A 14,720-nucleotide genomic window follows, 5' to 3' on the forward strand; every position below is an offset into this window, starting at 1 on the left:
ATATGCAAATTTGGGATCAACAATTCAGCGTATCAGATTGAAAGGGTTATTGTCTTAATTACCGAGGGCTAACATTAAATTATAATTACTGGTTTAGTGTCATTTACGTTTTATTGATGAACGGATGATAGTAATTATTAAAACGATTGGGATGTGCTGCTGTGTATCTCATCGCATCGCGCAGTTCGGAATGTTTTGAAGTTTAAAAGTGAGAAGAAGAAAAAACTGTTTTCTTGTTTTTATTTTTTTTTTTTATTAATTGTCGATTAAGTCTTAATAGATTTAAATAGTCACGAAAAGTTGGAAGCGAAAGATCACGGTTGTCTTCCCTTTGATATTGTAAAAAAAACTAAAAAACAGAACGGATTTCGCTCGAGGTATACGCATTAAAGTAATTATAGATTTAAAGTTAGGATTATGTACGCTTTGTTTGGGATAATTTCTTTAAAATTATGTATAAATAGTTTGAAAGGAGGCACCGATATTACGCGATTTAAATTTTTTAACTGCCTTTAGGGAAGGACATCACAAACAGGAAAACGTTAAAATCATATTATAGAAATAAAAATTGGGGTAATCCTTTGGTATAACCCTTTATGGTTCAACATAATTAATCAAATAATAATAACTTATTATAAAGAAATTCCCCAAATTTTAAAATTGAAATTTATTTTTGATTATCGCGAGAAAATAATATTCGAAAGACACTCCACGGACAAACAGACCGGTTTTTAAGCGATCGCTTCAAACTTAATACGAATAAAACTTTAAAAGAGAAACAAGTTTTTCAATGTTAAATTTTACTCATTCGAAGACTGAAACGCGATTTAGGGATCGGACACGCAATATTCCGATTTGTATCTTGAAATTAAAATAATTTTCGAATTTAAAAAAAATCGGGGAAAATTTTTAGATTGATTTATAATGATAAATTTTAGTTTGAATGTCCGACCCCTCGTCTACATAGAGGAGACGTCATTTGGATAACCGCTGTTGTAATGCAGTAGAAATAATTCTAATATTCGTACCCCCTTTTTCGATTTCTTTTTTTGTACAGTCACTTTATACTAGACTATTATTAAAAAAGACCCATTAAATTTTTCTAATGGAAAGATTTGAGACTGAACATTTTCTGTAATATTCCTAATGCTATATATCTAAGCTTGGCTATGGTGGTAATGCAATTTGGGCCCGGCCGCAAATTCTAAGGATTTTTTTCCTTCCCAAGCACTGTGTCTCTTTTTAGGGCCTTTAGGCCAATTGATCAAATGTACGTCTATAATACGTGTTTCTATTTTAATACCTTAAGAAAAAGACACAGAAAAAGAAAGCTTCGAAACTCTCTCAACTGGTTCTATCGAGTATATACACACTCAAAAGTCAACGACAAGTTTTTTATCTATTAAAAATTCGCAAACTTACTTAACCCTTGGGCTCCGTACGAATGGATCTTTCTTTCAAACTTTGTATAGTAAAAATATAGTGGAGCCATTTAAAGCTACCAGACATTTGATAAGAAAAATTCAATTTCCGAAATAACGTTGAATTAAACGAGATTTTTAACGATAATTGAAAATTAAAATCACAAGGCCTAATTACAAACCTAATTATGAAATTTAATAAGTTGGGTATTTACTTATTTCGTAAATATTGTCAATTAAATTAGTGGGAACGTGATTTTAAAGAAAATTTAAAGTTAAATAATCTCTAATAAGTGTCTACGTATCACTGTGTATTTTTAGTAATATTAATTAACAAACTCAAATGAAGATGACCATCCAAATAATCCAAGGTTTGCAATACGCCATTAAAGTTTTCCCAAATAAAATAAATCTACGTCTAAATAATTTATTCCAATTTTAAATTAATAGAAAAAGGAGCGGCAATCAATCGTTATCGAAATTCCAAGCTCTAAACTCTGTTGCAGAAATTGCAGGGCGCTGGGCATTTGCATGGAGAAAGGAATGTATTCCGCATTCGGAACTAAGCCTTGGCCTTAGCTACGAGGGATTTAATTCTTTTTTGCTTTTTTCAGGAGAAGGAAGCTCAGTTTCCTCAAAAAGGTGGGAGGATTGACAGAGTAGGGGGGGGGAAGAAACTGAGGGGGTGTTAGAGAAACGGAAGAGAACAAAAGACGTGTTTTGAATACAAGCGTCCCGTAAATAGGAAAGATTTCTTTCACGTAACGTTACGAAGGGAGAGAAACTGCAGAAACGTTATTCTAGTATCCAGGAAAGATACTTGGGGGAAATAAAATGAGAGGGAGGCATGGCTGTCTGTCATAGAGGGTATTTGGTAAAAGAAGCCCCAATTCGACCTTGTGGCGCGATAACCACGGGATGCAAATCGACCTTGCCGCCGCCGCCGCCGTGACACTCTGAGAGTCAAAAGAGGAAATCCAAAAATATTTATATCCTAACCAATATTTTATAGGGGTGGAGGAGAGGTCAAATGGAAGACTCGAGCTATAAAAAGATATATATATATATATAAGGGTGGAATGTGGATAACCGGCGCCTTAAAACCGCGGGATATATCGATATCCTCTTCCTTTAAACATTTATTGAATTAAAATGCCTCTATCTCTCATCATGCTTTATTAAATTTTGCTTAAAAACACCTTTAACACGTTGCATTTTTACGCCAAAATCCTAAAAACTCGGCATTTTTAACTTACATGATTGTTGAATTATTTTCTAGTAGTTGAAACTAATTAATTAGGCCTTCTAAACTCGTAATTAGTAGCTGCAGTCATTACCCGATACGTTGAAACGCGAAATTATAAACATTCTTGTCCAACGAAACTCAAGCTAAACCATTGTCTTTCAGATTTAACCGTTACTAGGCTTAATTTCGAGCGGGAGTTTAGGTTGCCATGGTAACCGCGGAGGGTGGGTGGGGTGATGAGCGTTTGGTAAAAAAGTTCACCATGGAGTAGTATTTAAGGAGACCTAGCTGTAATTTAAAAACTTCTAAGGAAACCGTCATTTCCACTCCAATATACAAAGTAGTAGCGGGGACTAATAGAAGGGGGATGAAAGACGAAACAAACCAAATTAATCTCCCCTCCTCCCGCAAGTTCAAACGGTTTTGAGATTTTCCTCCCCCAGATGTCATAATCCCCCTTTTCCAGTAGAAATGAGTAGATGTATAACGCTGAAAGATGTCTCGTGATATATGAGGACTTAAATATTGTAATTTTAGTTTAAAAATTAGCGTTAAATGCTGTAACTTAATCCAGTTTTATTACTTTCAAGTATTTAAAACCATCTTTTAAATTTTTATTTAGTATATAAGAGATTTATAGAGTTTTTTGAAGAGTATAGAGAACATCCATCGCTGTGACAGAAGTTAGCCTTTGTTGAAGATGAGCGTTTTGGCGCCTTCCCTTCCCTTCGCGTACCGTAATGTACGGAGTTGAATAAACTATTAGGAAAGTGTTTCATCAGTTGGCAATGAAAAGTGAGGAAAAAAACTAACAAAAACAAGAGTAGGCCTAGACTGTGGATTTGGTCCAAATATTTGGGATTATTAGAGGCAGCGAAAGGCGAATGATCTCCGACACGAGCGGCACGCGCCCCTGAGTTTCCCAAGGTCCACCATTGGCGGCGCTACGATCAACGTTTCGAGGAGATGCAACTTTGAATCTGGGAGGGAGGGGAGACGGCGACTAGCGACGTTTTCGCCTCGGGGCCAAGGAGAGCGGGCGAAGCTATTGCAACTTTTGGAACGATGCTAGAGCGCCGGCAACCGTCGGCTGTAGAGTTGATGCGTTTTACGTTGAACTACGGCGGTCGCTTCTCGCGTTTATCGCGCGTGTTTTTCGGCTAAAAAGTTTCTTGACTTCTCGGTCCGGTTTTTCGCGCAAAAATAGGCCTCCAGAACTATTCCTCGCGCGGTCGCGTAGAATTATTTCCGTTTTAATTTTCGATTATCCGGTTTAAACGGCTCGGTTCCAACGAAAGGACGTAAACCTTTCCGCGATTTGACCCTTGGTCGGGTACGGGTCAATCGGGAACGCAAATTTTGACCCCAACATTTTCTACGGAAAGATACTGATGGTTTTTTATTCATCATTTTCAAGTTTTTCGCGATATTTATCACTTCTCCTGGATTATAATCAACATCAAGATGGATTTCTTCAGAATGGTAAGCTTTAAAATAATATTTGTGTCGCGAAAATGCGTGAATTGGTGTTGTGTTAATTTTTTTTTTTTGCAAAACGGGAGGCAGATGGGGGTTGATTTTTTTTTTGTTATTGCCTTTGTTTTTCGTGATCATCAAAGTGTTACTTATTTTGTGCCTTTTTGAAGTGTGTGTAGATATATTTTTGTCGCGCGACCTTTTGCGGGATTTGAAATTGATACCCGATTGATATGCATGATCGATAACGTGAAAAATCCTGAATCCCAAGTAATTTTTTATTTTGTGTGTCTGCAAAATTTTGGATACTGGATACCTAAAACCATCATCGTTTCCCTCTTGGCTCTCGCTAAGCCTAGAGATGTATCAAATTGTACCTTGGAAAATTTTTGATTATTTTTGCATTTTTTTGAACGTATATTTTTACCCATTTTTCCCGCGTAATTTGCCTATATCACGCGCCAAAAGTTAATCCCGGTCACTCGAGTCAATCTTATTGTGAATTTATTCAATACTTACCATGAATATTGAAGGGAAAACATTCATGAATATTTTCAAAAATTCATTACCTGAATCCTTTTAAACTTAAAACGGTTTCAAATTAAAATTTCAAAATGGGAAAGGTTTAATTTTAAAATGAACTTAGTAATTTTATCCCCCTTTAGTTTAACCACCCTTCAGTGTTGCCAGCCAGTATTTTTGAGAGCATCTCTGATTTTTAACTGCATCTTCATCCTATAAACATAAATTAAATTTATAATACAAATGATAAGCCAATTTTTATACGTAATTAATTAGCCCTCCCCGTAACAAGTAAACTTTTAATTAATCCTTGTTTAGTCTTAGCTTAACGCTTCCCCTGTATACTAATTTAGCAATGTTTCGTAATGTAAGCCTTTTCCAGGGCGAGCTTTTAAAGAGTTCCTCCCTCTCATATGCCAAAGCTTATAAACCAGAAACAAGATTTTTAAAAGAGTTGGGAAATTTTTTTTTTTATTTTTCATTCCGTCGGAGTCCGGGCCGGGGAAAAACAACGTAACATCTGCTTCTTAATTGGCTCGTAAAGCTAATATGAATTACTTATAAGGTCTCGTTTCCTCGCTCAAAATCTAGTAAATGAGAAAAATAAACGCTACCTATATTTGGGGGTGGATTTAAGCGGTTCTGTACTACGTTAATTAGAGTTTTTCACTCTTTTGATTGAGATTTTTTTATGACTGTATCGTAGCAACCTTACCTTTCTCTAGCCCCCCCCCTATGCACCTTTTCTTCACCCCCCACCCACTTACCCGCATTTAAAGTTAGTATGGTATGCCGTTTTATTGGGATAAGCTTTTCCCCATTACTTAAGTTTTTATGCTAAGCCTAACGTGGTTTTTATTTTTAATTATTTAAAAAAAAAAAGATGGAGAGGTGAAATTAATCATAAGTTGTAAATCCCGTCTAGGGATGCTCCCTTTTTATGTCGATAAATGATGGAGCGAGTTTATGTCTGGATTATATTAATTAATTAATTTATTTAATTGGGATTATCATTTATTTTTTTTTAATTGACACTTCGTTAAAAACTGTCAGACGTATTTAATACCAAGCTTCTTTAAGTTTAATTAAGAAGCTTATTTAGGCAATGATTTCTAAAATTTCCGTAAAATACTCGATCCAATCTTAACTTGAAAACAGTATGGCGGCCCGTACAGTTTCAAAATGGAGATAAATTATACATTTTTGACTCAAAATTGATTTCCCAGGCCTTAATTTATGTCAAACTTACTAGAAACACCCTGTATATCCTAGTAAGAGTCATCCGTAAAGCAAACCTTAAATGTCATATATATTAACTTTTGAAACTTAGTAAAATCGACTTAGAGCAGCGCAACGTTTCGACGTTTAACATTTAATAGGCGTAGCATTCCGATTCAAACTTGTAACTATAGGTACATATATATATATATATATATATATATATATATACGTAGCAGTGTTATACAATCTAAATTGGAATCCGACAACAATTAGTCCCATTCCATTGTAGACCCGCTTAGAATTTTAGCTTCGACAAAGTGACGAAGCTAGCTATATAGCTATAGGCGCCTCAACTGTAGGGTCATAGGTTGAACTTAACAAATCGTTTCTATCTTGCAAGCTAAATTAAACCCCCCTTCCCCCAAATTTTCGAATTTAAATCAAGTCGGCCAAGCTCATTACAATTTTAAATCATTAAGTAACGAAATTATCAAAAACAATTTAATTGTGATGTGATGGTCATTATATTTAATCGTGTGAAAGTAACTTAAATTGAAATTAAATTTAACGGTATTTTATTATTTGAATGAAGTAATAGAGTAGCCTTTCCTACTCAAAGTAGCGGTTCCTCATGCGCTGGTGTCGGCCTCTCTGCTTCAATTTTGAAAATTATATTCGTGTTTTTAGACCATTTTTCTTTTCGTTCAAATAGCTGTACTTTCTAAATAGGTTAAGCAATGCCTAAATAGGTGTATAGTTAAGTTATGGAGCTTTAAAACAGTTTGTTATTAATTTATGAGCTTTGTTATTGCCGAAACACCTAATTTATCATTAGCTTAATCAAGTATTTTTACGTGGTTTCATTGGTTTTTTTTCTTTTTTAAAAATGACATAATAATATTTTAAAATGAAATTAATTATCATAGCTAACCAATTTTCTTTTTTCAATTCCGAACGTTATATATTTAGTTTTATAGCGCTTAAAACGTCAACCAGCCCTTGAAAGGTACGCAGAAAAGGCTTAAAAAGGCTAAAATTTTGTAATTTATTACAATATTTTGTATTAAAATAAAAATAAAAATAAATTAGGGAAATAATTCGATGCAAACGCGGTAAAATATAGCAGATTAACAGATGTCCATACGGCCTTCTGTTATACGGAATATTGTTGTATAATACTTTAGTCTAGCTTTTACACAACCCCTTAGTTATAGGCCTAATAATTTCAAAAGGGCATATGAGTTATCGATTTTAATAAACAGCTTAATGGTCCTTTTGGAAAAGCGGTCGACCCCGCGCAATTACGCTTCAGCTTTTTTTCCATTAAATATATTTAAACTCGGTTCTTAATAATAATACAGTGCTGTTAAATTTAACTTTGAAAATGCAAATCGCGCCAGCAGCTAGCTCTTTAGAAATAAAGTTTTGTTTGTTTTTCTCGATAATATACGAGGTCAACCGCTATACTTAATTTAAACTTCTTTGTTTTTTAAGATTTTAAATAAACCTTAATTTATATGTATTTTAAAGGGGTAGTATAGCGTATAAATCAAATATTTAAAGTTGATTAGAATTATTTTTCTGAGAAATTTCTATATATAGCCCTCCAGTATTAAAAATTAGTGGTAGCAAATAATTTTTATAGTTAGTAGAGATTTTTCTATAGTTCGTAGTTTATTATTGAATAAACGGGATGTGAAAGTGAATTAGAAATAACTCTTCATTTATCAAGCTTATCTGTATTAATTAGAGAAACGCAAACAGATTTCACCACTTTATTTATTTATTTTTCTGTTTTGAACGGGTGTGGTCTTTTAGTATCGGTTTTTAATCGTCATGATAGTTTTTATAAATTTATAAATAATGATTTATCAAATGTAATGACGCAAATACGTTACATAGATTCAAAATAATTTAAATATGATTGAATATAATTATTATTTAATTTTGAAATACATCGTAATAGGACAAGTTATATTTTATCGTGAAAGCATACAAGCTTTTTATCAGTTCTCAAAATTAATTTATGCAGCATGGTTTACCATTAATGTTTCCAAATTTGAATCCCAATAGAGGATATAGTAAAAAGAGGTGAATTTTGGAAATTAAAAAAGTATCTATTATAGCTCAAATTAATCGATTAACCAAGTCATTTTTCCAAGTCACTCGGCGTAAGCGTATAATATTATCCAATAGAAATAATGAAAAAAAACCTCTCCCGAATTTCTTTAAACGAATACACAAGGCTTAAATATCTCCACGCTAGAACGATTTTTACTCTAAGAAAAAAAAATTACATTCCATATGCCACTATTAAAAGCTGGAGTAGCTGCCTTTTATTTTTTCTTAGGCGCGGGGGTTTGTGTGTGTATATACTCATACTGTTTCTTATAAAAACACCGTCTCAATCCTAGACTTCCATTAAAGTATACGCTTAGTATCGTTGTATAAAGTCCGGATGTATTGGGCGTATTGTAGTTTGGGGTTGAGATTATTATACTACGGATAGGGGGGTTTCTTATTTTCTATTCTCACATTCACCAGCAGCTTAGATGGAATTCTGCGCGCAGGCTGAAACATAATTACTCCTTTCTCCGGAGCTTCTTCTGTATATAAGATGGAGAAGAGAAGAAGCGAAAAAATTCTTTTAAGCTACTGGGCGTATTTAAGCGCGTAGCGAGCTAACATTTCGGCTCGAGCGACTGGGTCATCACGCTTGACTGGGGAAAACGCCGCCGCGCTAGATTGAGATTGCGATGGGCTGGCTATAAACGAGGGGAGAGTCACTCTCCCTCTCTCTAGGCCTGATTTTACGACAAATATCCATTCCAATTTGATACGCGAGATTGCCTAAAATTATACGCCAACCGATTTCACCTGATTACAAAATTGTTCGATTAAGTAGTCGTATTTGTTATGATTTTAATTAAGAAGATATACGTCGTGAACCAAATGATTTTGTTTTGGTAATTCCAAAATGCCAGGATGGCGTCTGTGCAATGGTAACAGCGTTGTAGGTTTATCTAGCGGTATGGTACGATCATTGGAACCAATGGACGCGGCCGGGGACTCTTTGGTACTGTTACTATAGCGTTATTACGTGATTTCCAAACGGTTCGCCTTTCCCCAATATTAGTTAGCTCTTGCACGGCATGCCTTGTGCCACGTCGTTTGGCGCTCGGCCGAACCTAACGAACGGTAGGGTCAGTGTGCCTAACTTTGGACACTTTTTGCATAACCTTGAATAACTTCCGTTGCTTATATGCTAGACTCAAAATTAAAAAAGCAATGGAGAGAAGCATTCTTAAGACACATTCTCACAAGTTTTCAACTTTTTAAATGGAATACATTTTTCACAAAGTAGAGTTCCCCAAAGGCCGAATTCGTGCTCAACTTTGGACACTTCTATGTAACTTTGGACGCCCCCTTCCTAACTTTGGACACCCCTTCCTAACTTTGGACAGCGAGAAAAGGGTGACTTGGGGACGCATTAGGCGAATCACAATTTTAAAAGTAAAAATATAGGCTTAGCCTAGGCCGACCTAGACGTATGCCTAAAATATATAAAAAATCAGAAATTTCTTTAAAACAAACTTTATTAAATATGGGGCTACTTATGTAGGTTTTTAGGTATATAGGGCTTAGGCCTATTTTGGCGCGCTGTTTGCCGCGTAACAATTTTAACAAACTGAGGACGTGTCCCTTATTGTTTTAAACTCTAAAAAAGGCTAATATCGCGAGTTAATTAGTGTTAACAAACGGAGAAATCGGCCAGCATGAAAGTGTCCAAAGTTAGAAATTTGCCCAGGTGTTTTTAAAGCTGAATATTTCGTCGAATTTCCCGCGTAAGACAGTGTTTAAAATACGGATTATGAAGCCAAAAAGTTGCTCTTTCGAATGGTTTCTAGTTCGTTCAGGTATGATTTCTCTAATTTTCGTCAAACCTTATTTCCCGGGACCAAAGGGTTGACCCCCGTCAAATTTGGCCGTAATTTAAATGGACGAGTTTAGGGAGTGGGCTAATTTGGCTCGTAACGTAGTCGGATGTTATTCTACGACTTTGAAGTATTTTTTTCTAAATTCCTCACATTCTAAGCTTTAAAATAAGCTATTTCATTATCAATTTGATGCATCCAGTAATTAAATATGATTTTTATAATAAAAGTGTCTAAAGTTGCAGCTGTCCAAAGTTAGGCACACTGACCCTATATAACTTTGGATGTTTTCACACTCTCTTTCTCATATTTTATGTCTTAAATTTGTTATAATTAAATTAAAACTGACTAGGGTCAGTGTGCCTAACTTTGGACAGCTGCAACTTTAGACACTTTTATTATAAAAATCATATTTAATTACTGGATGCATCAAATTGATAATGAAATAGCTTATTTTAAAGCTTAGAATGTGAGGAATTTAGAAAAAAATACTTCAAAGTCGTAGAATAACATCCGACTACGTTACGAGCCAAATTAGCCCACTCCCTAAACTCGTCCATTTAAATTACGGCCAAATTTGACGGGGGTCAACCCTTTGGTCCCGGGAAATAAGGTTTGACGAAAATTAGAGAAATCATACCTGAACAAACTAGAAACCATTCGAAAGAGGAACTTTTTGGCTTCATAATCCGTATTTTAAACACTGTCTTACGCGGGAAATTCGACGAAATATTCAGCTTTAAAAACACCTGGGCAAATTTCTAACTTTGGACACTTTCATGCTGGCCGATTTCTCCGTTTGTTAACACTAATTAACTCGCGATATTAGCCTTTTTTAGAGTTTAAAACAATAAGGGACACGTCCTCAGTTTGTTAAAATTGTTACGCGGCAAACAGCGCGCCAAAATAGGCCTAGGCCCTATATACCTAAAAACCTACATAAGTAGCCCCATATTTAATAAAGTTTGTTTTAAAGAAATTTCTGATTTTTTATAGGCCTATAGGCCTATTTTAGGCCTACGTCTAGGTCGGCCTAAGCCTATATTTTTACTTTTGAAATTGTGATTCGCCTAATGCGTCCCCAAGTCACCCTTTTTTCGCTGTCCAAAGTTAGGAAGGGGTGTCCAAAGTTAGGAAGGGGGCGTCCAAAGTTACATAGAAGTGTCCAAAGTTGAGCACGAATTCGGCCTTTGGGGAACTCTACTTTGTGAAAAATGTATTCCATTTAAAAAGTTGAAAAATTGTGAGAATGTGTCTTAAGAATGCTTCTCTCCATTGCTTTTTTAATTTTGAGTCTAACATATAAGCAACGGAAGTTATTCAAGGTTATGCAAAAAGTGTCCATAGTTATGCATACTGACCCTATAGGGAATGGATAACAATAAAATTATTTACATGTACAGCGTGTGTCTGATAAGTGTGTCATAAATTACGGGGATGTTCTTTGGGAAATCAATTTTTAGTCGAAAATGTAGCTTATGGCAGACTTACCAGAAACACCTTTTCAAGGGGTCCCATTTTATGACAAAGCTTTTAATGAGAAATTCCACAAACTCATTCTCTGTTTCGTTGTCAGTTTTGATTTAAACTTTATGCGTTTTCCCTTCAGTCCTTTCTATAGTAATCGATGTCTCATCGTATTTCAATATTATCCACGCATGCACCCGAGTCCCGATTTATTTGGTAGTAAAGCTCCGTGTCCATTTGACGCTAATATTTTGGGATCCGAACCGCCAGATTTGATTAGGAATAAACTAAAACGCGTGGAAATGGTACGCTGTGCATGCGCCATTCATAGTTTATAGTTAATTTATACAAAGTTCAAGTTTATTTACGTTAATAATTATAGGTCTTTAGGGGGAAAATAGACAATTAATCAAATGAGATGACGTTTTTAGATGTGACGTAGATACATTAGTATAGAGACAATGGTATAATGAACGTGCATGCATGCATGGTGGAATTTTATACTTAATATTTGCACCGCACACTTCGTCATTAAAAGCTTACAATAAATCATATTGTAAATCTACGTTAATATAACCGTAAAGCGACGTCTGCGGTTGTCAATATAGAATTTGTAATATGTTAATATACGATTTCGTTGAAGGCTTTTAATTCTTATAATTAAGATTAAATTGACTCAAAATTTAATTTAATTCTATTGACATCTATCCAAACTGTAATTCCGCAAATAATTTGTTCCGGAAGTTTGGACATCTCGAAGCCTTAATTACTTTTTGTAAAATATATTGGTGCATGATCATTTCGAATTTAAAACTAATCTCAAAACTTGGCGAGTGTAATCATTCCTTAAGTTGGGCGGTACGCGGTGTTGAGAAAATTAAATATGAAATATTTGTCTAGACATCGCCTTATAAGATCCCAATAAATCCGACCGCAGACTCGAGCAATTTTGGGAAAATTTGAAAATCATAATCCATGGGCACCCTCGTTAAATTTCTGATCTCTCCGATTCTCCGTCTCTCCGTGTGGCGGAGGATGGTAGTGGTTTGGATCACGTACTAAGCGAAATTCGAATCTTCGGCAACCCTTTCCTCGATCCCTTTGGTCGTTTTGGAACTTGGTAATATCGTCTTACTTGCAGCATGCAGGCGCTATAGGCTGTAAGGCAATTAGTAGAAAAGGCGCTCGCCGGGCCAACCTCGATTTGTTTAACAAAATAATTCTATTTGGAAATATAGAGGAATACATTGGGAATACGAGAAGAGAAACCACCATAAACCGTCGAGAGAAAGAGTGAGAGAGTTTTGGATATCCAATCTTTCCTCCGTAATAGAGTTTGGGAGCCGCTTTTGTATCGCCATGGCAAACCGCGAAGGCCTTTCGTTGCTTTTCCCTATATCCTTGTCTATTTGCAGCAGCACTCGGCCATTTCCCTACGGCCTCGGCGCGTCTCCTCTTTGGTAGGCCGCCGAAATTCATCCCCAATGTCCCTGGAGTAATTAACCCCATCTCTCTGACTTTCGGCTATTACCAGGGTGAAAGCGTGCCACGCACCACGAATCTTTTTCCATTGTATATATCTTCTCTCGCGCGCTTTTTGATGTTTGGCACCTTCATCGTGATATCCCATTTCCTAACTTTACCTCCACCTCCCACCCCACCCCGGTTCAAAGGTTAGATAAGGCTACGATGATCGCTTTCTACGAAGTGGTACGTGTACATCTCGGTATAGAGGATAATTAAACAATCAATTTATAATTATTATCCTATATTGAGACTTAATTATCTTGAAATCGGTGGCACGAACGGCAAAATCATAGAACATTTTGACTCAAAATCGCCCAAAGAACACGCCCTAAGCTTAATTTGTGATGGACTTTACTGTGTTTAGATGATAAGTACGCGTTCCCGCAAAAGTGATGCTTGACAAGTATTGTCAATAAAAAATAGCAACTTTGTCAAACATTTGACATTATCACCCACTAGGTAACTTGATATGATACCCTCCGGAGAATTTAGTTTTTCCTGATCTCCATCCTCCTCCCTTCGCTATCCTCTTACAATCCCATATAGTTGCTGGTGAAGTTCAGGATTCTGACGTACATCGAGAGAGGGAGAGAGAGAAAGAGAAAGATGAGGGAATCCTTTCCCCGCGATTTTAGCGGATTAATTAAAGCTCATTCCTACATTATCCTACTAGGAGTACAGCATCATCCGCATCGTGTTCGGATATATGACAATTTATATCGGGAATGTACGCGGCATTTTTTTTATTATTATTAATTCCCCTTACCCCTCCTCTAGCATTCATCCTCGAAAAATCGGACTTTGTTGATTAATATTTAGCTCGCCTTCTATTGTTGTCCGCTCCGCTATAGCTCGGCCAAAAGGGAATTAAGTCAGCTTTTTAATTAAGTCCGAATTTATTTCTGCTGTCAGAAGTTTTTATCTGTTTTCGACAGGGGACGCGTACCCCAATCCCAAACCTTTGTCATTTATTTATATCTCGTTGATTAGTTTAGTAGGTGTTGGGAAATTTTTACTTATTTCGGTATTTATTAAATATTCGAAATAATGGCATGCTATTTAAAGTTTAATTTAATTTAAATTAGGTAATTTAAACCCAAAAAAATCTATTCAGGTACGGAAAATCGATCAGTTACTCAATTTTCACAATTTATTTCTTATAAATCGTTTAAAATCTCGGATGTCTCTAACCACCAAGGTTGATGGATGAGAAAAATTGAACGACAAGATGACAATTTTTTCGAAAACGCGACATTTTACAAGTTAAAAGATTTTATTCTTTGATCAAAAGTCAATTAAATCGAATTTTAAAAATATTATTTCGATACTTTTAACATTCAATAATCGTCCCCTATACCTGAATTATCTATAAACTTATCTAGCCAATTCATTTTTTATAACCTATGATTTATTGGGTCCATGTTTCGGATCTAATGTCTTCAATTAAACTGTCGATAATTTTTTATAATATCAATTTTTATTAGAAACTTATGGAAAATTCATAAAAATATACGGGGAGATATAATATATTCTATGAATCGACCGTAATTAATTTAACCTTGATTGAGAGATGCCCTTGAAACTTTTAGATCACGAATAGGTGGACTAGAGGGTGCAAATCACTTAATAAAATATCCATCTGATTTTATTCTCTCGTGAATCGTTATATTTTTAATCAAATTTCAAGGGATTTTCTTATAGATTTTGTCATAATACATGCACAAATTCCCTTAATTTCCAGGAGATTTCAAAGGTTTAGTTACGGTTTAAAGACAATTCATTGAATTAAAACTTAACACCAAGCCCTTGAAAGAACCTTTGTTAGAGTACGTAATTTGTAACCCTGTAAATTGTTATTTAAATATTAGATTATGATAATTTTATGTTATACAATTGTATAAGGTT

General features: G+C 35.2%; 1 protein-coding gene across 4 annotated transcripts in view; it reads left to right on the forward strand.

Annotated features, from left to right (window-relative positions):
• The first annotated feature begins 3,682 nt into the window (after nt 1-3,682).
• Nucleotides 3,683-14,720, forward strand: part of LOC149661988 (irregular chiasm C-roughest protein-like) — a 189,720-nt gene continuing 178,682 nt past the window's right edge. For 3 of the 4 annotated variants that reach the window (XM_089843575.1, XM_089843580.1, XM_089843576.1), the window contains exon 1: nt 3,684-4,149. The gene's annotated coding sequence lies outside the window, so the exon portion shown is untranslated. Of the gene's footprint in view, nt 4,150-14,720 lie in introns of all 4 variants that reach the window. The other variant, XM_089843579.1, reaches the window with a different exon arrangement.

Source organism: Phalangium opilio, unplaced genomic scaffold (assembly GCF_054372755.1).
Source record: "Phalangium opilio isolate 3A_F unplaced genomic scaffold, DU_Popi_V2 ptg000070l_1, whole genome shotgun sequence".
NCBI classification, from domain to species: domain Eukaryota; kingdom Metazoa; phylum Arthropoda; class Arachnida; order Opiliones; family Phalangiidae; genus Phalangium; species Phalangium opilio.